This window comes from Hyla sarda, unplaced genomic scaffold (assembly GCF_029499605.1).
Source record: "Hyla sarda isolate aHylSar1 unplaced genomic scaffold, aHylSar1.hap1 scaffold_186, whole genome shotgun sequence".
NCBI lineage: Eukaryota > Metazoa > Chordata > Amphibia > Anura > Hylidae > Hyla > Hyla sarda.
Window position 1 is genome coordinate 437,674 of NW_026608510.1, and position 22,174 is coordinate 459,847.

A 22,174-nucleotide genomic window follows, 5' to 3' on the forward strand; every position below is an offset into this window, starting at 1 on the left:
TCACACAGAAAGTTGCAGGCCAAATATGTGTGACATTTCTGCGACTTTAGCTTCTAGAGCATTTTTACAACATTATACATAGGTGCTGAATACATAAAAAGCGACTGTTCAGCGACAGACAAGTCGCATCGGCTGAAAGTAGGCCAGAATGTCAGTCCATGTTGGAGCAGGTTTAGATACAGTCTAAAGTATAGATCTCAAAGTCTGTGCACAGAATTTAGCAAGGGCCTCGCACCTTCTGATGCATCAGGTAGGTGCACAATAGCATAGCCTAACCCTCTGTACTTTGGTCTATATTGATGCGGGACATAGACAGCCAGCTGATGACCAATCCATTAGTGCAATGGATGGCTGGAAGCATTTGTCTTTGCCTTTGCAATACCACAGAAGCAATGCATGGTCAATGTACAGCAATGACACACCTGTGTGAACAGCCAGGAGACCCGCCCCCCCCCCATGTTATGTTACATAGTTACATAGTTAGTACGGTCGAAAAAAGACATATGTCCATCAAGTTCAACCAGGGAATTAAGGGGTAGGGGTGTGGCGCGATATTGAGGAAGGGATGAGATTTTATATTTCTTCATAAGCATTAATCTTATTTTGTCAATTAGGAACATTCAGCACCCACCCGCTATCAAGGCAGCTGCCTATCATGTCATGCCCTACCTGCACAGGTGTGCTGGCTACTCAAATGATCCAATTAAGGAGGCCATTTAGTCAGCAGCAGCAGAAGTCCTGTGCCTGGACGCTCCAACAGCGGCCAGACACAAGCAGAAGCAGAAGCAGCAGAAGCAGCAGCAGCACCACCTTTTGTTTTTTGGCTGCAGCAGCAGCAAGGCCCACAGGGCTGGCTAGCTGGCTAGCCAGCAAGCAGGTAGCAATGAAAGTAGGAATCTTTCTTTTTAACCCTGTAAGGGGGTGGTGCACTGTACCCGAAGATACTGCCATATCGGGTCAATGCATAGGGCGACGGAAGCAAGCTTCGAAATCGGCCCCCGTTCTCAAAAATCCATTTAATATATGGTCCCCAGATAGGGGACGTATCAGATATTAAACTGATAAGAACAGATTTTTTTTTTTTTTTTAAGTTAGCCCTCAGAACTCACTCAGAGTTCCAAGATCTTATTTGGAACTCAATTTTGTGTTCATCATCAGGTAACATGTTTTTATTTCTTTTCTTAAACACTAATGAAACAAAATAGAACATTTAAAAACAAAATAAGAAACAACATAAAATAGCAAAACCAAACATTACTTTCTAATTAAGCAAAACCAAATTAGAAGGTCATCCCCTTCCTCCATGCAAACACCATTAGAAAGTCTATCAGTCCTCGACTGATATTGCCATTTGCTATATCTTTCTTAACTTGAGACGCCAACCAGCCTGGAATTTTATACGTTTCAACAAAACGGTTCATGTCTGCCTTGAAAGAAAAATAGACTTTATCCCGAGCTTCTTCCTCCCGGTTCTTCAAGCCTATCTTTAGATCCATCATATCTTTGTCAAACGTTTTTCTTTCTGCTTCCGACAAATTTTCCAACAAACCACCAAGCACACCAAAATACTGCACTGGCACATACACTTCCTCCTCTCTCTTCTTCTTCTGCTCTGTAGGTCTTCTAGTTGGAACCTGCTCCACTTCTGGTTCTTTCACTTCAGCTGGTTCCTCTCTGCTTCTTTTTACAGCTTCCTTTTTCTCTGAATTTTTCTCAGACTTTTTCTTAGGACACGAGCCAAGAAGATGGCCCTCCTCACCACACAGATGGCATTTCCTTTTCTTTTGACAATTTTCCACGTCGTGACCCTCCTCTTGACACTTGAAACACCACAAAAACGTGCAATCCTCCTTTCTGTGACCGTACTGTTTACATTTGCGGCAAAAATCTTGCATGCCAGAAAAATACAGATCCCCGTTCACAGAACCAATTTTAAACCGTCCTGGGGGGATCACTAACTTGCCATCTGCCATTTTAAATTTCACATGGAACCTCCACTTGGTGGTCCATAGTCCATATTGATTAAATACCTTGCCTTTAGGCAGAACACTGTCACAGAATCGAGACAAAAAGGTAACGATATCCTCCTCCGAAGTATATGGGCTATACATCCTTATAGTCACCAATCGTTCTCTACGTGGGAAATGTGGAACTATCTCCACCCCTTCCAAAACCGGACATACCTTCTTTTGCTGCAATATGTTCCAAAATGACTCATAGTCCTCTTCAGAAGCCAGCACCACGTCGTAGTATCCACTTCTGGGAAACTCAAGCATGGATAGGATTTGCTCCCTCTTGACTTCCAGCAACTTAAACAGCACTTCTTCCACGACAAAGACAAGGCCTCTTTCCTTCTTCCGGACATCGAGCAGGGAAATACGAACTCCATTCCGAAGTCTCGCAAAAGGCGGCACGCCTTCCGAAGAAAAACCGCAATCTTCCTCCATGTCCATGATGTCCAGACACCTCCCCCACCGAAGTAGGTAGGTGGGGATCGCCTCCCGTTGTCTGGGGACTAAGCCGGCTCCCTGATAGCAGCAGGGGGGTGAAGTCCCTCCGTTAAGAAGGACGATCCCCCCAGGCAAAGGAGCCGGGTACCCCAGACACCCTCTGGCCAGACCAAGTGAGCAGAACTACACTTGATCTTAGCCAAAAGGCCGAGAAGCGATAACCGTGAAAGGGGCGGGCCCAACAAGGTGCCCTTCATGGGCACTATCACTGCTTGCTGTCAGGGAGGCTGCCAGACAATTTTCCATGCACACTCTGGGCTGGGGGGCAGTCAACCACCAGTACACACAGCAGAACCTAAACCCATACCATTATTGCTAAGCAGCAAGACAGGGGCCCATTGCACTCCCACGGGGCCTTTTTAAATGCAATCCATAACCCGGATTTGCCAGGAACCCTTCTTACTCCTCCTACTTGCATGTGACACTGGGCTTAGGATCTGCATAGGAAACACACACACAAGCACACACCTACCTTTGTTGCCTGCAGATGCCTCCTTGGCTGTCCCCAAACGGTATCAAACCAACACCCACGGGAAGCTGTAAGCATAGAGGACATGCCTGCACCCCATTGGACTTACCTGTGTGGGTTAAACCCGGGTTATTTGACAACCTATGGCGGTGATGGTTCTGCTCAGGCAGAGCAGTGCTGATGCTCCTCATAAAGCTGTCGCTGCTGTGAAGGTTCTAGGTGACATCACAAATCCCTATGGTTACATACACAACAAAGCTGGGTTGTTGTTGTTTACACTCTGCAAGGCCTGTGGAAGTGAGTGACATCATAGCACTGTAGTTCTGAGGGTTCTAGATGGATGCAACAATCTCCTGTTGCTTCTATGAAGGCCATAATAGACGACATCACCAAACAGCTCCATAGTCACATACACAGCAAAGGAGAGATGTTGTTTACACCTAGTGATGTCAGTGGTATTGAGTGACATCACAGCACAGTGCTAAGGCTCCTGGGCCTGGACACAGCAGCGGCTGCAATATCTCAACGGAGAATACGTTTATATATATGTGTGTGTGTGCGCGTATATATATATATATATATATATATATATATATATATATATTTCTCCGCCGAAATCACTTTTAAACCCATTTCCACCTTTTTTTCCCTTCTCTTCCTCTTACTTTTTTTTCACGTTTTTTTACGTTTTTCTCCTTTTCGCCTCTTTTCTGGGCGTATTATTCTTCTTTTTCTTCTTTTTTTTCGTCTAATGCATACCCCATCAGTGCAGCAATGCTTATTCAATACCGCCAGCAGATGGAGACACTGGGGGATAATTTTCTAAGGATTTATACTGATTTTTCCTGTCTGAATTTGTCGCACAGAAAGTTACAGGCCAAATATGTGTGACATTTCTGCGACTTTAGCTTCTAGAGCATTTTTACAACATTATACATAGGTGCTGAATACATAAAAAGCGACTGTTCAGCGACAGACAAGTCGCATCGGCTGAAAGTAGGCCAGAATGTCAGTCCATGTTGGAGCAGGTTTAGATACAGTCTAAAGTATAGATCTCAAAGTCTGTGCACAGAATTTAGCAAGGGCCTCGCACCTTCTGATGCATCAGGTAGGTGCACAATAGCATAGCCTAACCCTCTGTACTTTGGTCTATATTGATGCGGGACATAGACAGCCAGCTGATGACCAATCCATTAGTGCAATGGATGGCTGGAAGCATTTGTATTTGCCTTTGCAATACCACAGAAGCAATGCATGGTCAATGTACAGCAATGACACACCTGTGTGAACAGCCAGGAGACCCCCCCCCCCCCATGTTATGTTACATAGTTACATAGTTAGTACGGTCGAAAAAAGACATATGTCCATCAAGTTCAACCAGGGAATTAAGGGGTAGGGGTGTGGCGCGATATTGGGGAAGGGATGAGATTTTATATTTCTTCATAAGCATTAATCTTATTTTGTCAAATAGGAACATTCAGCACCCACCCGCTATCAAGGCAGCTGCCTATCATGTCATGCCCTACCTGCACAGGTGTGCTGGCTACTCAAATGATCCAATTAAGGAGGCCATTTAGTCAGCAGCAGCAGAAGTCCTGTGCCTGGACGCTCCAACAGCGGCCAGACACAAGCAGAAGCAGAAGCAGCAGAAGCAGCAGCAGCACCACCTTTTGTTTTTTGGCTGCAGCAGCAGCAAGGCCCACAGGGCTGGCTAGCTGGCTAGCCAGCAAGCAGGTAGCAATGAAAGTAGGAATCTTTCTTTTTAACCCTGTAAGGGGGTGGTGCACTGTACCCGAAGATACTGCCATATCGGGTCAATGCATAGGGCGACGGAAGCAAGCTTCGAAATCGGCCCCCGTTCTCAAAAATCCATTTAATATATGGTCCCCAGATAGGGGACGTATCAGATATTAAACTGATAAGAACAGATACTACACTTGATCTTAGCCAAAAGGCCGAGAAGCGATAACCGTGAAAGGGGCGGGCCCAACAAGGTGCCCTTCATGGGCACTATCACTGCTTGCTGTCAGGGAGGCTGCCAGACAATTTTCCATGCACACTCTGGGCTGGGGGGCAGTCAACCACCAGTACACACAGCAGAACCTAAACCCATACCATTATTGCTAAGCAGCAAGACAGGGGCCCATTGCACTCCCACGGGGCCTTTTTAAATGCAATCCATAACCCGGATTTGCCAGGAACCCTTCTTACTCCTCCTACTTGCATGTGACACTGGGCTTAGGATCTGCATAGGAAACACACACACAAGCACACACCTACCTTTGTTGCCTGCAGATGCCTCCTTGGCTGTCCCCAAACGGTATCAAACCAACACCCACGGGAAGCTGTAAGCATAGAGGACATGCCTGCACCCCATTGGACTTACCTGTGTGGGTTAAACCCGGGTTATTTGACAACCTATGGCGGTGATGGTTCTGCTCAGGCAGAGCAGTGCTGATGCTCCTCATAAAGCTGTCGCTGCTGTGAAGGTTCTAGGTGACATCACAAATCCCTATGGTTACATACACAACAAAGCTGGGTTGTTGTTGTTTACACTCTGCAAGGCCTGTGGAAGTGAGTGACATCATAGCACTGTAGTTCTGAGGGTTCTAGATGGATGCAACAATCTCCTGTTGCTTCTATGAAGGCCATAATAGACGACATCACCAAACAGCTCCATAGTCACATACACAGCAAAGGAGAGATGTTGTTTACACCTAGTGATGTCAGTGGTATTGAGTGACATCACAGCACAGTGCTAAGGCTCCTGGGCCTGGACACAGCAGCGGCTGCAATATCTCAACGGAGAATACGTTTATATATATGTGTGTGTGTGCGCGTATATATATATATATATATATATATATATATATATATATATTTCTCCGCCGAAATCACTTTTAAACCCATTTCCACCTTTTTTTCCCTTCTCTTCCTCTTACTTTTTTTTCACGTTTTTTTACGTTTTTCTCCTTTTCGCCTCTTTTCTGGGCGTATTATTCTTCTTTTTCTTCTTTTTTTTCGTCTAATGCATACCCCATCAGTGCAGCAATGCTTATTCAATACCGCCAGCAGATGGAGACACTGGGGGATAATTTTCTAAGGATTTATACTGATTTTTCCTGTCTGAATTTGTCGCACAGAAAGTTGCAGGCCAAATATGTGTGACATTTCTGCGACTTTAGCTTCTAGAGCATTTTTACAACATTATACATAGGTGCTGAATACATAAAAAGCGACTGTTCAGCGACAGACAAGTCGCATCGGCTGAAAGTAGGCCAGAATGTCAGTCCATGTTGGAGCAGGTTTAGATACAGTCTAAAGTATAGATCTCAAAGTCTGTGCACAGAATTTAGCAAGGGCCTCGCACCTTCTGATGCATCAGGTAGGTGCACAATAGCATAGCCTAACCCTCTGTACTTTGGTCTATATTGATGCGGGACATAGACAGCCAGCTGATGACCAATCCATTAGTGCAATGGATGGCTGGAAGCATTTGTCTTTGCCTTTGCAATACCACAGAAGCAATGCATGGTCAATGTACAGCAATGACACACCTGTGTGAACAGCCAGGAGACCCCCCCCCCCCCCCATGTTATGTTACATAGTTACATAGTTAGTACGGTCGAAAAAAGACATATGTCCATCAAGTTCAACCAGGGAATTAAGGGGTAGGGGTGTGGCGCGATATTGGGGAAGGGATGAGATTTTATATTTCTTCATAAGCATTAATCTTATTTTGTCAATTAGGAACATTCAGCACCCACCCGCTATCAAGGCAGCTGCCTATCATGTCATGCCCTACCTGCACAGGTGTGCTGGCTACTCAAATGATCCAATTAAGGAGGCCATTTAGTCAGCAGCAGCAGAAGTCCTGTGCCTGGACGCTCCAACAGCGGCCAGACACAAGCAGAAGCAGAAGCAGCAGAAGCAGCAGCAGCACCACCTTTTGTTTTTTGGCTGCAGCAGCAGCAAGGCCCACAGGGCTGGCTAGCTGGCTAGCCAGCAAGCAGGTAGCAATGAAAGTAGGAATCTTTCTTTTTAACCCTGTAAGGGGGTGGTGCACTGTACCCGAAGATACTGCCGAATCGGGTCAATGCATAGGGCGACGGAAGCAAGCTTCGAAATCGGCCCCCGTTCTCAAAAATCCATTTAATATATGGTCCCCAGATAGGGGACGTATCAGATATTAAACTGATAAGAACAGATACTACACTTGATCTTAGCCAAAAGGCCGAGAAGCGATAACCGTGAAAGGGGCGGGCCCAACAAGGTGCCCTTCATTTGCACTATCACTGCTTGCTGTCAGGGAGGCTGCCAGACAATTTTCCATGCACACTCTGGGCTGGGGGGCAGTCAACCACCAGTACACACAGCAGAACCTAAACCCATACCATTATTGCTAAGCAGCAAGACAGGGGCCCATTGCACTCCCACGGGGCCTTTTTAAATGCAATCCATAACCCGGATTTGCCAGGAACCCTTCTTACTCCTCCTACTTGCATGTGACACTGGGCTTAGGATCTGCATAGGAAACACACACACAAGCACACACCTACCTTTGTTGCCTGCAGATGCCTCCTTGGCTGTCCCCAAACGGTATCAAACCAACACCCACGGGAAGCTGTAAGCATAGAGGACATGCCTGCACCCCATTGGACTTACCTGTGTGGGTTAAACCCGGGTTATTTGACAACCTATGGCGGTGATGGTTCTGCTCAGGCAGAGCAGTGCTGATGCTCCTCATAAAGCTGTCGCTGCTGTGAAGGTTCTAGGTGACATCACAAATCCCTATGGTTACATACACAACAAAGCTGGGTTGTTGTTGTTTACACTCTGCAAGGCCTGTGGAAGTGAGTGACATCATAGCACTGTAGTTCTGAGGGTTCTAGATGGATGCAACAATCTCCTGTTGCTTCTATGAAGGCCATAATAGACGACATCACCAAACAGCTCCATAGTCACATACACAGCAAAGGAGAGATGTTGTTTACACCTAGTGATGTCAGTGGTATTGAGTGACATCACAGCACAGTGCTAAGGCTCCTGGGCCTGGACACAGCAGCGGCTGCAATATCTCAACGGAGAATACGTTTATATATATGTGTGTGTGTGCGCGTATATATATATATATATATATATATATATATATATATATATATATTTCTCCGCCGAAATCACTTTTAAACCCATTTCCACCTTTTTTTCCCTTCTCTTCCTCTTACTTTTTTTTCACGTTTTTTTACGTTTTTCTCCTTTTTGCCTCTTTTCTGGGCGTATTATTCTTCTTTTTCTTCTTTTTTTTCGTCTAATGCATACCCCATCAGTGCAGCAATGCTTATTCAATACCGCCAGCAGATGGAGACACTGGGGGATAATTTTCTAAGGATTTATATTGATTTTTCCTGTCTGAATTTGTCGCACAGAAAGTTGCAGGCCAAATATGTGTGACATTTCTGCGACTTTAGCTTCTAGAGCATTTTTACAACATTATACATAGGTGCTGAATACATAAAAAGCGACTGTTCAGCGACAGACAAGTCGCATCGGCTGAAAGTAGGCCAGAATGTCAGTCCATGTTGGAGCAGGTTTAGATACAGTCTAAAGTATAGATCTCAAAGTCTGTGCACAGAATTTAGCAAGGGCCTCGCACCTTCTGATGCATCAGGTAGGTGCACAATAGCATAGCCTAACCCTCTGTACTTTGGTCTATATTGATGCGGGACATAGACAGCCAGCTGATGACCAATCCATTAGTGCAATGGATGGCTGGAAGCATTTGTCTTTGCCTTTGCAATACCACAGAAGCAATGCATGGTCAATGTACAGCAATGACACACCTGTGTGAACAGCCAGGAGACCCCCCCCCCCCCCCATGTTATGTTACATAGTTACATAGTTAGTACGGTCGAAAAAAGACATATGTCCATCAAGTTCAACCAGGGAATTAAGGGGTAGGGGTGTGGCGCGATATTGGGGAAGGGATGAGATTTTATATTTCTTCATAAGCATTAATCTTATTTTGTCAATTAGGAACATTCAGCACCCACCCGCTATCAAGGCAGCTGCCTATCATGTCATGCCCTACCTGCACAGGTGTGCTGGCTACTCAAATGATCCAATTAAGGAGGCCATTTAGTCAGCAGCAGCAGAAGTCCTGTGCCTGGACGCTCCAACAGCGGCCAGACACAAGCAGAAGCAGAAGCAGCAGAAGCAGCAGCAGCACCACCTTTTGTTTTTTGGCTGCAGCAGCAGCAAGGCCCACAGGGCTGGCTAGCTGGCTAGCCAGCAAGCAGGTAGCAATGAAAGTAGGAATCTTTCTTTTTAACCCTGTAAGGGGGTGGTGCACTGTACCCGAAGATACTGCCATATCGGGTCAATGCATAGGGCGACGGAAGCAAGCTTCGAAATCGGCCCCCGTTCTCAAAAATCCATTTAATATATGGTCCCCAGATAGGGGACGTATCAGATATTAAACTGATAAGAACAGATACTACACTTGATCTTAGCCAAAAGGCCGAGAAGCGATAACCGTGAAAGGGGCGGGCCCAACAAGGTGCCCTTCATGGGCACTATCACTGCTTGCTGTCAGGGAGGCTGCCAGACAATTTTCCATGCACACTCTGGGCTGGGGGGCAGTCAACCACCAGTACACACAGCAGAACCTAAACCCATACCATTATTGCTAAGCAGCAAGACAGGGGCCCATTGCACTCCCACGGGGCCTTTTTAAATGCAATCCATAACCCGGATTTGCCAGGAACCCTTCTTACTCCTCCTACTTGCATGTGACACTGGGCTTAGGATCTGCATAGGAAACACACACACAAGCACACACCTACCTTTGTTGCCTGCAGATGCCTCCTTGGCTGTCCCCAAACGGTATCAAACCAACACCCACGGGAAGCTGTAAGCATAGAGGACATGCCTGCACCCCATTGGACTTACCTGTGTGGGTTAAACCCGGGTTATTTGACAACCTATGGCGGTGATGGTTCTGCTCAGGCAGAGCAGTGCTGATGCTCCTCATAAAGCTGTCGCTGCTGTGAAGGTTCTAGGTGACATCACAAATCCCTATGGTTACATACACAACAAAGCTGGGTTGTTGTTGTTTACACTCTGCAAGGCCTGTGGAAGTGAGTGACATCATAGCACTGTAGTTCTGAGGGTTCTAGATGGATGCAACAATCTCCTGTTGCTTCTATGAAGGCCATAATAGACGACATCACCAAACAGCTCCATAGTCACATACACAGCAAAGGAGAGATGTTGTTTACACCTAGTGATGTCAGTGGTATTGAGTGACATCACAGCACAGTGCTAAGGCTCCTGGGCCTGGACACAGCAGCGGCTGCAATATCTCAACGGAGAATACGTTTATATATATGTGTGTGTGTGCGCGTATATATATATATATATATATATATATATATATATATATATTTCTCCGCCGAAATCACTTTTAAACCCATTTCCACCTTTTTTTCCCTTCTCTTCCTCTTACTTTTTTTTCACGTTTTTTTACGTTTTTCTCCTTTTCGCCTCTTTTCTGGGCGTATTATTCTTCTTTTTCTTCTTTTTTTTCATCTAATGCATACCCCATCAGTGCAGCAATGCTTATTCAATACCGCCAGCAGATGGAGACACTGGGGGATAATTTTCTAAGGATTTATACTGATTTTTCCTGTCTGAATTTGTCGCACAGAAAGTTGCAGGCCAAATATGTGTGACATTTCTGCGACTTTAGCTTCTAGAGCATTTTTACAACATTATACATAGGTGCTGAATACATAAAAAGCGACTGTTCAGCGACAGACAAGTCGCATCGGCTGAAAGTAGGCCAGAATGTCAGTCCATGTTGGAGCAGGTTTAGATACAGTCTAAAGTATAGATCTCAAAGTCTGTGCACAGAATTTAGCAAGGGCCTCGCACCTTCTGATGCATCAGGTAGGTGCACAATAGCATAGCCTAACCCTCTGTACTTTGGTCTATATTGATGCGGGACATAGACAGCCAGCTGATGACCAATCCATTAGTGCAATGGATGGCTGGAAGCATTTGTCTTTGCCTTTGCAATACCACAGAAGCAATGCATGGTCAATGTACAGCAATGACACACCTGTGTGAACAGCCAGGAGACCCCCCCCCCCCATGTTATGTTACATAGTTACATAGTTAGTACGGTCGAAAAAAGACATATGTCCATCAAGTTCAACCAGGGAATTAAGGGGTAGGGGTGTGGCGCGATATTGGGGAAGGGATGAGATTTTATATTTCTTCATAAGCATTAATCTTATTTTGTCAATTAGGAACATTCAGCACCCACCCGCTATCAAGGCAGCTGCCTATCATGTCATGCCCTACCTGCACAGGTGTGCTGGCTACTCAAATGATCCAATTAAGGAGGCCATTTAGTCAGCAGCAGCAGAAGTCCTGTGCCTGGACGCTCCAACAGCGGCCAGACACAAGCAGAAGCAGAAGCAGCAGAAGCAGCAGCAGCACCACCTTTTGTTTTTTGGCTGCAGCAGCAGCAAGGCCCACAGGGCTGGCTAGCTGGCTAGCCAGCAAGCAGGTAGCAATGAAAGTAGGAATCTTTCTTTTTAACCCTGTAAGGGGGTGGTGCACTGTACCCGAAGATACTGCCATATCGGGTCAATGCATAGGGCGACGGAAGCAAGCTTCGAAATCGGCCCCCGTTCTCAAAAATCCATTTAATATATGGTCCCCAGATAGGGGATGTATCAGATATTAAACTGATAAGAACAGATACTACACTTGATCTTAGCCAAAAGGCCGAGAAGCGATAACCGTGAAAGGGGCGGGCCCAACAAGGTGCCCTTCATGGGCACTATCACTGCTTGCTGTCAGGGAGGCTGCCAGACAATTTTCCATGCACACTCTGGGCTGGGGGGCAGTCAACCACCAGTACACACAGCAGAACCTAAACCCATACCATTATTGCTAAGCAGCAAGACAGGGGCCCATTGCACTCCCGCGGGGCCTTTTTAAATGCTATCCATAACCCGGATTTGCCAGGAACCCTTCTTACTCCTCCTACTTGCATGTGTTACTGGGCTTAGGATCTGCATAGGAAACACACACACAAGCACACACCTACCTTTGTTGCCTGCAGATGCCTCCTTGGCTGTCCCCAAACGGTATCAAACCAACACCCACGGGAAGCTGTAAGCATAGAGGACATGCCTGCACCCCATTGGACTTACCTGTGTGGGTTAAACCCGGGTTATTTGACAACCTATGGCGGTGATGGTTCTGCTCAGGCAGAGCAGTGCTGATGCTCCTCATAAAGCTGTCGCTGCTGTGAAGGTTCTAGGTGACATCACAAATCCCTATGGTTACATACACAACAAAGCTGGGTTGTTGTTGTTTACACTCTGCAAGGCCTGTGGAAGTGAGTGACATCATAGCACTGTAGTTCTGAGGGTTCTAGATGGATGCAACAATCTCCTGTTGCTTCTATGAAGGCCATAATAGACGACATCACCAAACAGCTCCATAGTCACATACACAGCAAAGGAGAGATGTTGTTTACACCTAGTGATGTCAGTGGTATTGAGTGACATCACAGCACAGTGCTAAGGCTCCTGGGCCTGGACACAGCAGCGGCTGCAATATCTCAACGGAGAATACGTTTATATATATGTGTGTGTGTGCGCGTATATATATATATATATATATATATATATATATAGATATATATATATATATATATATTTCTCCGCCGAAATCACTTTTAAACCCATTTCCACCTTTTTTTCCCTTCTCTTCCTCTTACTTTTTTTTCACGTTTTTTTACGTTTTTCTCCTTTTCGCCTCTTTTCTGGGCGTATTATTCTTCTTTTTCTTCTTTTTTTTCGTCTAATGCATACCCCATCAGTGCAGCAATGCTTATTCAATACCGCCAGCAGATGGAGACACTGGGGGATAATTTTCTAAGGATTTATACTGATTTTTCCTGTCTGAATTTGTCGCACAGAAAGTTGCAGGCCAAATATGTGTGACATTTCTGCGACTTTAGCTTCTAGAGCATTTTTACAACATTATACATAGGTGCTGAATACATAAAAAGCGACTGTTCAGCGACAGACAAGTCGCATCGGCTGAAAGTAGGCCAGAATGTCAGTCCATGTTGGAGCAGGTTTAGATACAGTCTAAAGTATAGATCTCAAAGTCTGTGCACAGAATTTAGCAAGGGCCTCGCACCTTCTGATGCATCAGGTAGGTGCACAATAGCATAGCCTAACCCTCTGTACTTTGGTCTATATTGATGCGGGACATAGTCAGCCAGCTGATGACCAATCCATTAGTGCAATGGATGGCTGGAAGCATTTGTCTTTGCCTTTGCAATACCACAGAAGCAATGCATGGTCAATGTACAGCAATGACACACCTGTGTGAACAGCCAGGAGACCCCCCCCCCCCCCATGTTATGTTACATAGTTACATAGTTAGTATGGTCGAAAAAAGACCTATGTCCATCAAGTTCAACCAGGGAATTAAGGGGTAGGGGTGTGGCGCGATATTGGGGAAGGGATGAGATTTTATATTTCTTCATAAGCATTAATCTTATTTTGTCAATTAGGAACATTCAGCACCCACCCGCTATCAAGGCAGCTGCCTATCATGTCATGCCCTACCTGCACAGGTGTGCTGGCTACTCAAATGATCCAATTAAGGAGGCCATTTAGTCAGCAGCAGCAGAAGTCCTGTGCCTGGACGCTCCAACAGCGGCCAGACACAAGCAGAAGCAGAAGCAGCAGAAGCAGCAGCAGCACCACCTTTTGTTTTTTGGCTGCAGCAGCAGCAAGGCCCACAGGGCTGGCTAGCTGGCTAGCCAGCAAGCAGGTAGCAATGAAAGTAGGAATCTTTCTTTTTAACCCTGTAAGGGGGTGGTGCACTGTACCCGAAGATACTGCCATATCGGGTCAATGCATAGGGCGACGGAAGCAAGCTTCGAAATCGGCCCCCGTTCTCAAAAATCCATTTAATATATGGTCCCCAGATAGGGGACGTATCAGATATTAAACTGATAAGAACAGATACTACACTTGATCTTAGCCAAAAGGCCGAGAAGCGATAACCGTGAAAGGGGCGGGCCCAACAAGGTGCCCTTCATGGGCACTATCACTGCTTGCTGTCAGGGAGGCTGCCAGACAATTTTCCATGCACACTCTGGGCTGGGGGGCAGTCAACCACCAGTACACACAGCAGAACCTAAACCCATACCATTATTGCTAAGCAGCAAGACAGGGGCCCATTGCACTCCCACGGGGCCTTTTTAAATGCAATCCATAACCCGGATTTGCCAGGAACCCTTCTAACTCCTCCTACTTGCATGTGACACTGGGCTTAGGATCTGCATAGGAAACACACACACAAGCACACACCTACCTTTGTTGCCTGCAGATGCCTCCTTGGCTGTCCCCAAACGGTATCAAACCAACACCCACGGGAAGCTGTAAGCATAGAGGACATGCCTGCACCCCATTGGACTTACCTGTGTGGGTTAAACCCGGGTTATTTGACAACCTATGGCGGTGATGGTTCTGCTCAGGCAGAGCAGTGCTGATGCTCCTCATAAAGCTGTCGCTGCTGTGAAGGTTCTAGGTGACATCACAAATCCCTATGGTTACATACACAACAAAGCTGGGTTGTTGTTGTTTACACTCTGCAAGGCCTGTGGAAGTGAGTGACATCATAGCACTGTAGTTCTGAGGGTTCTAGATGGATGCAACAATCTCCTGTTGCTTCTATGAAGGCCATAATAGACGACAACACCAAACAGCTCCATAGTCACATACACAGCAAAGGAGAGATGTTGTTTACACCTAGTGATGTCAGTGGTATTGAGTGACATCACAGCACAGTGCTAAGGCTCCTGGGCCTGGACACAGCAGCGGCTGCAATATCTCAACGGAGAATACGTTTATATATATGTGTGTGTGTGCGCGTATATATATATATATATATATATATATATATATATATATATATTTCTCCGCCGAAATCACTTTTAAACCCATTTCCACCTTTTTTTCCCTTCTCTTCCTCTTACTTTTTTTTCACGTTTTTTTACGTTTTTCTCCTTTTCGCCTCTTTTCTGGGCGTATTATTCTTCTTTTTCTTCTTTTTTTTCGTCTAATGCATACCCCATCAGTGCAGCAATGCTTATTCAATACCGCCAGCAGATGGAGACACTGGGGGATAATTTTCTAAGGATTTATACTGATTTTTCCTGTCTGAATTTGTCGCACAGAAAGTTGCAGGCCAAATATGTGTGACATTTCTGCGACTTTAGCTTCTAGAGCATTTTTACAACATTATACATAGGTGCTGAATACATAAAAAGCGACTGTTCAGCGACAGACAAGTCGCATCGGCTGAAAGTAGGCCAGAATGTCAGTCCATGTTGGAGCAGGTTTAGATACAGTCTAAAGTATAGATCTCAAAGTCTGTGCACAGAATTTAGCAAGGGCCTCGCACCTTCTGATGCATCAGGTAGGTGCACAATAGCATAGCCTAACCCTCTGTACTTTGGTCTATATTGATGCGGGACATAGACAGCCAGCTGATGACCAATCCATTAGTGCAATGGATGGCTGGAAGCATTTGTCTTTGCCTTTGCAATACCACAGAAGCAATGCATGGTCAATGTACAGCAATGACACACCTGTGTGAACAGCCAGGAGACCCCCCCCCCCCCATGTTATGTTACATAGTTACATAGTTAGTACGGTCGAAAAAAGACATATGTCCATCAAGTTCAACCAGGGAATTAAGGGGTAGGGGTGTGGCGCGATATTGGGGAAGGGATGAGATTTTATATTTCTTCATAAGCATTAATCTTATTTTGTCAATTAGGAACATTCAGCACCCACCCGCTATCAAGGCAGCTGCCTATCATGTCATGCCCTACCTGCACAGGTGTGCTGGCTACTCAAATGATCCAATTAAGGAGGCCATTTAGTCAGCAGCAGCAGAAGTCCTGTGCCTGGACGCTCCAACAGCGGCCAGACACAAGCAGAAGCAGAAGCAGCAGAAGCAGCAGCAGCACCACCTTTTGTTTTTTGGCTGCAGCAGCAGCAAGGCCCACAGGGCTGGCTAGCTGGCTAGCCAGCAAGCAGGTAGCAATGAAAGTAGGAATCTTTCTTTTTAACCCTGTAAGGGGGTGGTGCACTGTACCCGAAGATACTGCCATATCGGGTCAATGCATAGGGCGACGGAAGCAAGCTTCGAAATCGGCCCCCGTTCTCAAAAATCCATTTAATATATGGTCCCCAGATAGGGGACGTATCAGATATTAAACTGATAAGAACAGATACTACACTTGATCTTAGCCAAAAGGCCGAGAAGCGATAACCGTGAAAGGGGCGGGCCCAACAAGGTGCCCTTCATGGGCACTATCACTGCTTGCTGTCAGGGAGGCTGCCAGACAATTTTCCATGCACACTCTGGGCTGGGGGGCAGTCAACCACCAGTACACACAGCAGAACCTAAACCCATACCATTATTGCTAAGCAGCAAGACAGGGGCCCATTGCACTCCCACGGGGCCTTTTTAAATGCAATCCATAACCCGGATTTGCCAGGAACCCTTCTTACTCCTCCTACTTGCATGTGACACTGGGCTTAGGATCTGCATAGGAAACACACACACAAGCACACACCTACCTTTGTTGCCTGCAGATGCCTCCTTGGCTGTCCCCAAACGGTATCAAACCAACACCCACGGGAAGCTGTAAGCATAGAGGACATGCCTGCACCCCATTGGACTTACCTGTGTGGGTTAAACCCGGGTTATTTGACAACCTATGGCGGTGATGGTTCTGCTCAGGCAGAGCAGTGCTGATGCTCCTCATAAAGCTGTCGCTGCTGTGAAGGTTCTAGGTGACATCACAAATCCCTATGGTTACATACACAACAAAGCTGGGTTGTTGTTGTTTACACTCTGCAAGGCCTGTGGAAGTGAGTGACATCATAGCACTGTAGTTCTGAGGGTTCTAGATGGATGCAACAATCTCCTGTTGCTTCTATGAAGGCCATAATAGACGACATCACCAAACAGCTCCATAGTCACATACACAGCAAAGGAGAGATGTTGTTTACACCTAGTGATGTCAGTGGTATTGAGTGACATCACAGCACAGTGCTAAGGCTCCTGGGCCTGGACACAGCAGCGGCTGCAATATCTCAACGGAGAATACGTTTATATATATGTGTGTGTGTGCGCGTATATATATATATATATATATATATATATATATATATTTCTCTGCCGAAATCACTTTTAAACCCATTTCCACCTTTTTTTCCCTTCTCTTCCTCTTACTTTTTTTTCACGTTTTTTTACGTTTTTCTCCTTTTCGCCTCTTTTCTGGGCGTATTATTCTTCTTTTTCTTCTTTTTTTTCGTCTAATGCATACCCCATCAGTGCAGCAATGCTTATTCAATACCGCCAGCAGATGGAGACACTGGGGGATAATTTTCTAAGGATTTATACTGATTTTTCCTGTCTGAATTTGTCGCACAGAAAGTTGCAGGCCAAATATGTGTGACATTTCTGCGACTTTAGCTTCTAGAGCATTTTTACAACATTATACATAGGTGCTGAATACATAAAAAGCGACTGTTCAGCGACAGACAAGTCGCATCGGCTGAAAGTAGGCCAGAATGTCAGTCCATGTTGGAGCAGGTTTAGATACAGTCTAAAGTATAGATCTCAAAGTCTGTGCACAGAATTTAGCAAGGGCCTCGCACCTTCTGATGCATCAGGTAGGTGCACAATAGCATAGCCTAACCCTCTGTACTTTGGTCTATATTGATGCGGGACATAGACAGCCAGCTGATGACCAATCCATTAGTGCAATGGATGGCTGGAAGCATTTGTCTTTGCCTTTGCAATACCACAGAAGCAATGCATGGTCAATGTACAGCAATGACACACCTGTGTGAACAGCCAGGAGACCCCCCCCCCCCCCATGTTATGTTACATAGTTACATAGTTAGTACGGTCGAAAAAAGACATATGTCCATCAAGTTCAACCAGGGAATTAAGGGGTAGGGGTGTGGCACGATATTGGGGAAGGGATGAGATTTTATATTTCTTCATAAGCATTAATCTTATTTTGTCAATTAGGAACATTCAGCACCCACCCGCTATCAAGGCAGCTGCCTATCATGTCATGCCCTACCTGCACAGGTGTGCTGGCTACTCAAATGATCCAATTAAGGAGGCCATTTAGTCAGCAGCAGCAGAAGTCCTGTGCCTGGACGCTCCAACAGCGGCCAGACACAAGCAGAAGCAGAAGCAGCAGAAGCAGCAGCAGCACCACCTTTTGTTTTTTGGCTGCAGCAGCAGCAAGGCCCACAGGGCTGGCTAGCTGGCTAGCCAGCAAGCAGGTAGCAATGAAAGTAGGAATCTTTCTTTTTAACCCTGTAAGGGGGTGGTGCACTGTACCCGAAGATACTGCCATATCGGGTCAATGCATAGGGCGACGGAAGCAAGCTTCGAAATCGGCCCCCGTTCTCAAAAATCCATTTAATATATGGTCCCCAGATAGGGGACGTATCAGATATTAAACTGATAAGAACAGATACTACACTTGATCTTAGCCAAAAGGCCGAGAAGCGATAACCGTGAAAGGGGCGGGCCCAACAATGTGCCCTTCATGGGCACTATCACTGCTTGCTGTCAGGGAGGCTGCCAGACAATTTTCCATGCACACTCTGGGCTGGGGGGCAGTCAACCACCAGTACACACAGCAGAACCTAAACCCATACCATTATTGCTAAGCAGCAAGACAGGGGCCCATTGCACTCCCACGGGGCCTTTTTAAATGCAATCCATAACCCGGATTTGCCAGGAACCCTTCTTACTCCTCCTACTTGCATGTGACACTGGGCTTAGGATCTGCATAGGAAACACACACACAAGCACACACCTACCTTTGTTGCCTGCAGATGCCTCCTTGGCTGTCCCCAAACGGTATCAAACCAACACCCACGGGAAGCTGTAAGCATAGAGGACATGCCTGCACCCCATTGGACTTACCTGTGTGGGTTAAACCCGGGTTATTTGACAACCTATGGCGGTGATGGTTCTGCTCAGGCAGAGCAGTGCTGATGCTCCTCATAAAGCTGTCGCTGCTGTGAAGGTTCTAGGTGACATCACAAATCCCTATGGTTACATACACAACAAAGCTGGGTTGTTGTTGTTTACACTCTGCAAGGCCTGTGGAAGTGAGTGACATCATAGCACTGTAGTTCTGAGGGTTCTAGATGGATGCAACAATCTCCTGTTGCTTCTATGAAGGCCATAATAGACGACATCACCAAACAGCTCCATAGTCACATACACAGCAAAGGAGAGATGTTGTTTACACCTAGTGATGTCAGTGGTATTGAGTGACATCACAGCACAGTGCTAAGGCTCCTGGGCCTGGACACAGCAGCGGCTGCAATATCTCAACGGAGAATACGTTTATATATATGTGTGTGTGTGCGCGTATATATATATATATATATATATATATATATATATATATATATATATATTTCTCCGCCGAAATCACTTTTAAACCCATTTCCACCTTTTTTTCCCTTCTCTTCCTCTTACTTTTTTTTCACGTTTTTTTACGTTTTTCTCCTTTTCGCCTCTTTTCTGGGCGTATTATTCTTCTTTTTCTTCTTTTTTTCGTCTAATGCATACCCCATCAGTGCAGCAATGCTTATTCAATACCGCCAGCAGATGGAGACACTGGGGGATAATTTTCTAAGGATTTATACTGATTTTTCCTGTCTGAATTTGTCGCACAGAAAGTTGCAGGCCAAATATGTGTGACATTTCTGCGACTTTAGCTTCTAGAGCATTTTTACAACATTATACATAGGTGCTGAATACATAAAAAGCGACTGTTCAGCGACAGACAAGTCGCATCGGCTGAAAGTAGGCCAGAATGTCAGTCCATGTTGGAGCAGGTTTAGATACAGTCTAAAGTATAGATCTCAAAGTCTGTGCACAGAATTTAGCAAGGGCCTCGCACCTTCTGATGCATCAGGTAGGTGCACAATAGCATAGCCTAACCCTCTGTACTTTGGTCTATATTGATGCGGGACATAGACAGCCAGCTGATGACCAATCCATTAGTGCAATGGATGGCTGGAAGCATTTGTCTTTGCCTTTGCAATACCACAGAAGCAATGCATGGTCAATGTACAGCAATGACACACCTGTGTGAACAGCCAGGAGACCCCCCCCCCCCCCCCCCATGTTATGTTACATAGTTACATAGTTAGTACGGTCGAAAAAAGACATATGTCCATCAAGTTCAACCAGGGAATTAAGGGGTAGGGGTGTGGCGCGATATTGGGGAAGGGATGAGATTTTATATTTCTTCATAAGCATTAATCTTATTTTGTCAATTAGGAACATTCAGCACCCACCCGCTATCAAGGCAGCTGCCTATCATGTCATGCCCTACCTGCACAGGTGTGCTGGCTACTCAAATGATCCAATTAAGGAGGCCATTTAGTCAGCAGCAGCAGAAGTCCTGTGCCTGGACGCTCCAACAGCGGCCAGACACAAGCAGAAGCAGAAGCAGCAGCAGCACCACCTTTTGTTTTTTGGCTGCAGCAGCAGCAAGGCCCACAGGGCTGGCTAGCTGGCTAGCCAGCAAGCAGGTAGCAATGAAAGTAGGAATCTTTCTTTTTAACCCTGTAAGGGGGTGGTGCACTGTACCCGAAGATACTGCCATATCGGGTCAATGCATAGGGCGACGGAAGCAAGCTTCGAAATCGGCCCCCGTTCTCAAAAATCCATTTAATATATGGTCCCCAGATAGGGGACGTATCAGATATTAAACTGATAAGAACAGATACTACACTTGATCTTAGCCAAAAGGCCGAGAAGCGATAACCGTGAAAGGGGCGGGCCCAACAAGGTGCCCTTCATGGGCACTATCACTGCTTGCTGTCAGGGAGGCTGCCAGACAATTTTCCATGCACACTCTGGGCTGGGGGGCAGTCAACCACCAGTACACACAGCAGAACCTAAACCCATACCATTATTGCTAAGCAGCAAGACAGGGGCCCATTGCACTCCCACGGGGCCTTTTTAAATGCAATCCATAACCCGGATTTGCCAGGAACCCTTCTTACTCCTCCTACTTGCATGTGACACTGGGCTTAGGATCTGCATAGGAAACACACACACAAGCACACACCTACCTTTGTTGCCTGCAGATGCCTCCTTGGCTGTCCCCAAACGGTATCAAACCAACACCCACGGGAAGCTGTAAGCATAGAGGACATGCCTGCACCCCATTGGACTTACCTGTGTGGGTTAAACCCGGGTTATTTGACAACCTATGGCGGTGATGGTTCTGCTCAGGCAGAGCAGTGCTGATGCTCCTCATAAAGCTGTCGCTGCTGTGAAGGTTCTAGGTGACATCACAAATCCCTATGGTTACATACACAACAAAGCTGGGTTGTTGTTGTTTACAGTCTGCAAGGCCTGTGGAAGTGAGTGACATCATAGCACTGTAGTTCTGAGGGTTCTAGATGGATGCAACAATCTCCTGTTGCTTCTATGAAGGCCATAATAGACGACATCACCAAACAGCTCCATAGTCACATACACAGCAAAGGAGAGATGTTGTTTACACCTAGTGATGTCAGTGGTATTGAGTGACATCACAGCACAGTGCTAAGGCTCCTGGGCCTGGACACAGCAGCGGCTGCAATATCTCAACGGAGAATACGTTTATATATATGTGTGTGTGTGCGCGTATATATATATATATATATATATATATATATATATATATATATATATATATTTCTCCGCCGAAATCACTTTTAAACCCATTTCCACCTTTTTTTCCCTTCTCTTCCTCTTACTTTTTTTTCACGTTTTTTTACGTTTTTCTCCTTTTCGCCTCTTTTCTGGGCGTATTATTCTTCTTTTTCTTCTTTTTTTTCGTCTAATGCATACCCCATCAGTGCAGCAATGCTTATTCAATACCGCCAGCAGATGGAGACACTGGGGGATAATTTTCTAAGGATTTATACTGATTTTTCCTGTCTGAATTTGTCGCACAGAAAGTTGCAGGCCAAATATGTGTGACATTTCTGCGACTTTAGCTTCTAGAGCATTTTTACAACATTATACATAGGTG

The 22,174-nt window shown here is 45.8% G+C and overlaps 8 non-coding genes and 1 pseudogene across 8 annotated transcripts; all 9 read right to left on the reverse strand.

The window, feature by feature from the left end:
* Positions 1-919: 919 nt before the first annotated feature.
* Positions 920-1,095, reverse strand: LOC130315225 (U2 spliceosomal RNA; annotated as a pseudogene).
* Positions 1,096-4,755: 3,660 nt separating this feature from the next.
* LOC130315171 (U2 spliceosomal RNA) lies at positions 4,756-4,946 on the reverse strand. The gene has a single exon (XR_008862748.1). It is a non-coding gene; the product is annotated as a U2 spliceosomal RNA (small nuclear RNA).
* Positions 4,947-7,034: 2,088 nt separating this feature from the next.
* Positions 7,035-7,225, reverse strand: LOC130315201 (U2 spliceosomal RNA). The gene has a single exon (XR_008862775.1). It is a non-coding gene; the product is annotated as a U2 spliceosomal RNA (small nuclear RNA).
* A 2,092-nt stretch (positions 7,226-9,317) lies between these two features.
* Positions 9,318-9,508, reverse strand: LOC130315173 (U2 spliceosomal RNA). The gene has a single exon (XR_008862749.1). It is a non-coding gene; the product is annotated as a U2 spliceosomal RNA (small nuclear RNA).
* A 2,085-nt stretch (positions 9,509-11,593) lies between these two features.
* LOC130315206 (U2 spliceosomal RNA) lies at positions 11,594-11,784 on the reverse strand. Its single transcript, XR_008862779.1, has one exon. It is a non-coding gene; the product is annotated as a U2 spliceosomal RNA (small nuclear RNA).
* Positions 11,785-13,887: 2,103 nt separating this feature from the next.
* Positions 13,888-14,078, reverse strand: LOC130315174 (U2 spliceosomal RNA). The gene has a single exon (XR_008862750.1). It is a non-coding gene; the product is annotated as a U2 spliceosomal RNA (small nuclear RNA).
* A 2,088-nt stretch (positions 14,079-16,166) lies between these two features.
* Positions 16,167-16,357, reverse strand: LOC130315175 (U2 spliceosomal RNA). The gene has a single exon (XR_008862751.1). It is a non-coding gene; the product is annotated as a U2 spliceosomal RNA (small nuclear RNA).
* Positions 16,358-18,440: 2,083 nt separating this feature from the next.
* Positions 18,441-18,631, reverse strand: LOC130315176 (U2 spliceosomal RNA). The gene has a single exon (XR_008862752.1). It is a non-coding gene; the product is annotated as a U2 spliceosomal RNA (small nuclear RNA).
* Positions 18,632-20,720: 2,089 nt separating this feature from the next.
* Positions 20,721-20,911, reverse strand: LOC130315178 (U2 spliceosomal RNA). The gene has a single exon (XR_008862754.1). It is a non-coding gene; the product is annotated as a U2 spliceosomal RNA (small nuclear RNA).
* Positions 20,912-22,174: the final 1,263 nt, after the last annotated feature.